Source organism: Dasypus novemcinctus, chromosome 7, assembly GCF_030445035.2.
Source record: "Dasypus novemcinctus isolate mDasNov1 chromosome 7, mDasNov1.1.hap2, whole genome shotgun sequence".
Taxonomy (NCBI): domain Eukaryota; kingdom Metazoa; phylum Chordata; class Mammalia; order Cingulata; family Dasypodidae; genus Dasypus; species Dasypus novemcinctus.
Window position 1 is genome coordinate 139429354 of NC_080679.1, and position 3960 is coordinate 139433313.

The following is a 3960-nucleotide window of genomic DNA, read 5'->3' on the forward strand; positions in this document are numbered from 1 at the left end:
TTCACTTCTGTTTATAGTTCATGTTTGGGTTTTAATGTAATTTGAATTGGTTATATAGCTGGTTTTTTAACTCTATCCTTCATATTTTAATTCATTTCTACCTTCACTTAAATAAAAATAACTGATTTTTCAAAATATAAGTAGGGTATTCACATATACATTATTTAGTACATTTCTTTTAAGGAGATAAATTTTGTGAGATTTATTATTTAAATTTTAGATACTCTTAAATCTTCTCATCCTTACTCTGCTCTTTCAGAGTCTCTTAAAATATTCTTTACAGGGAAGCAGACTTGGCCCAGTGGCTAGGGTGTCTGTCTACCACATGGGAGGTCCACAGTTCAAACCCCAGACCTCCTTGACCTGTGTGGAGCTGGCCCACGTGCAGTGCTGATGTGCACAAGGAGTGCCGTGCCACACAGGGGTGTCCCCTGTGTAGGGGAGCCCCATGTGCAAGGAGTGTGCCCCGTAAGGAGAGCTGCCCAGCATGAAAGAACGTGCAGCCTGCCCAGGGATGGCACCACACACATGGAGAGCTGATGCAGCAAGATGATGCAACAAAAAGAGACACAGATTCCCAAGCCGCTGACAATAGAAGCCAACAAAAACAAGAACACAGCAAATGGACACAGAGAACAAATGGCTGGGGATGGGGGGCAGGAAGGGCAGAGAAAAAAATCTTTAAAAGATATTCTTTACAGATAAATAGAAATTGGTAGTTATATTCTCTGCCACTGAAGTAAAAAAATGTACCACTTGTTCTCCAGGTATAGGTGGTGATGATATTGTCCATTGAGAGTCTTTCAGAAGAGCCAGTACAACTTTTTTTAAAGCTCTGCAGTAAAATGCGGAGTTGTCCTGGGAGGTCCAATGTGACATACATTTTCAGGATTTGGTGGGAATTGTTTGTTTCTCTCAAGTGAAAAACAGTTTAATTCACTTTGAAGTGTCTTCTTAGACAGGATTACACAGTCTCTATTAATTGCCTAGACATCAGAACTTTACTTAAGACCAGTTTCAGAAACAAGTGAATTCAGAAGGATTAATTCATAAATTAGTTAAAAGGAAGAACTGTTCATTTTTTAAAAAATAGCTGGAAAGGTCAACATTTCTCTAAATTATCCAGAAAATATACATCACTTCCTTCAAGAATTAATTACAGGGTCATGGGATTCTAATATTGCTGTCAAACTGCACAGATTAATTTATTGATTTATATATATGTATGAGTCCTTCAGCAAAATAGTATGAATAAACAAACCTTTAGATAAGTGGAGTTGAGTTTTAATTTAAAGTTCCAGTGTTTTGCTTCTGGTTATGACAAGTTGAGGGCAATAAAATAAACTGAACTATGAGTTTAGAACAGAACTGAGGGCCAATTTTAAACAGCAACATAGTGTGGGGGAAGCTGCCTCTGGCACAGGTGTTGTATTGGTCATCTTGTTGCTAAGCGCTATTTTTAGATACTAACCCGGTTAAGTTTCCATTTCCCCACCCTCGCTGAAGCAATTAAGTTTCTATTCTTACACCACTCCCCCGGGCTCCAATTGGGCACTCCCTAAAGAGCAGGAAAGTCTTTCCACTGACGTTGCCAAATAACCATCTGCACATGTGTGTGGCATGAGAATCAAAATCTAGCTAATCAATCATTTACTGACACATGTGTTGTCATCAGTATGTACCACCTCATTCATCCCTGGCTATAAATACCCCTGATTGACCCTCAATAAACGAGACTTGATCAGAATCCTGTCTTGTCTCCATTCTTTGTGTCTCTTGTCCCTTTTCATTCCCAATCCCTCCCTCAGGTCTTGGTTCTACTGATCCGCGGGTCGGGTCAATAGTGTGTCTGTTGTTAGCAGTAGATTGTTATAGATAGACTTCATAAAAACAATAAACACATCCACATATGACTTACCCATGTATACGTATGTAAATATAAAACAAATGGCTGAAGGTATTGGTAATTAAGCCAAAGCTATTCTCAAATACAGTAAAGCTTAATTAATTTTTAATTTGATACCTCCAGCTAGAGCTAAACAGAATACATCCTTTCTTAGAAGAGTTAGTATAAATGAGATAATTAAATATACATTCAGAGTATATCTTTGCAGTGATTATGCTGCTTACAATGCAAACTGAGCAAATGGAATCTCATTCTAAATGCCTATGGATTATTAATGTGGTCTTGATTACCTAAATTTTAAAGCATGGTGTAAAATATTATTGATTGATTTACAAAGAAACAACTTATTAAGTGATTTTAAAAATTTAAAAAGCAATGCTATTGTTGTAGAGAAATCAGGTGTGTGAGGTATCGAAGACCAGGACACGAGGGTACCGAGAAGGAAGTTGGTTTATTTCAACCGGCTGGGCTCAGTGGACTCTTGTCCTAATAAAAACCGAGGCCCGAATAGCTTTTTTCAGACCCTTTTATACAGAGGATATAGGATTAGGGAGACTAACAGTGATGGCAAACAGACCTCTGGTTAGGTTCTTCAGTGTTTGATCTTAGTATCAGATAGGTTATTTCCTCCAGGCGAGTTACATATTCTCCACATCCAAGGCAGCTTGGATTAGCATATCTTCCATATCTCATCTGGAAGCAACCCTAAATACACATTTAGTCTCACATCGTATCTGATCATTCAGAGACTGTAGGGCCTATATTACTTATTTGGCTATTTTGGGGACCAGGTACACTGGGAAACAATTTTGAATTTATGCACAGGCTATATCACTATTAATCACTGCTACTTCTCTAAAGTTAGATCTAGCTCAACTCCAGTTATTTATGGGTTTCTAGCATTATAAATTTAACTGATTGCTGGGTTTGCCAATATCTAGATGATAAAGACAGACCTAGATATTTGCCGGTGCGGCCCGAGCCGCCAACAAAAAGTGCGCGGGAGACCGGCGGGCGCACGAACGGGTGCAGGGGCCACGGGCGCAGCGCCCCCTCGCCGCCTCACTGCTGCCACAGCCACCACCGCGGGCCAGCCCCGCACACCCTGCGCCCCGCCGCCCGCGGGGATGCCTTACAAACTGAACTTGAATGCGCACATGCCCGCCGCCTCCCTCAAGCGGCTGGAGTGTCCACTCTCCTTCTACCAGCATGGCGACATCCTCGCAGTACCACCAGCTGCTGAGTGACTATGGCGGCCATCCCTTGGCTACACCCAGGGAACTGGGAAGAGCCAGGTGCCCCAAAGCAAATATGCTGAGCTGCTGGCCATCATCAAAGAGCTGGGGAAAGAGATCAGACCCACCTACGCAGGGAGCAAGAGCGCCATGAAGAGATTGAAACGAGGCATCATTCATGCTAGAGGACTGGTTCGGGAGTGCTTGGCCAAAACAGAACAGAATGCCAGATCCTAGCCACCTCGTTAGCTTTGAAGGCTTTCCATCTTTACAAGATGAGAAGTTACAGTTCATCTACCTGTTCAGATGTAACTCTTTTGTTTTCAAAATGTTAACAGTTTGTTTTCATGGTTCATTAGGCTCTGAACCTACCGACTAAGATTGAGAAAAAATTTTGCAGTTGATTAGGATTTGTGTTTTAAGTAGTTAGGAAGTACCCGGGTATTTTTTTAAGCATTGATTAAAAAAATAATACATGGAAAAGTTACCTATCTTACATCAAACTATAGTTTGCCTCCAAGATACCAGTATCTCACTTTAATCTTCTCTTGAATATATTTATGTTACCTAAGTTGTTATTTTCATAAGCTAATACAACTCTAAGGATTCTGTTTTTAGCAAATACTGACAGCACGCTTTTCTTAGTAGCCAGTCCCAGTTTGGCAATACAGTGTAGATTCTGCTTAATATAACTTTTTGCTTAAGCATTTGCATGACTATTAGTGCTTTGAAGTCAAATAAAAAGTGCACAAGTTATAAATACAGAAGAGCAATCTATCATACCGAACAAGGATCCCCCAAAATTTTCATACTGAGACT

General features: G+C 40.4%; 1 pseudogene; it reads left to right on the forward strand.

The window, feature by feature from the left end:
• Positions 1-3033: 3033 nt before the first annotated feature.
• LOC131279253 (cyclin-dependent kinase 2-associated protein 1 pseudogene) lies at positions 3034-3395 on the forward strand (annotated as a pseudogene).
• The last annotated feature ends 565 nt before the right edge of the window (positions 3396-3960 follow it).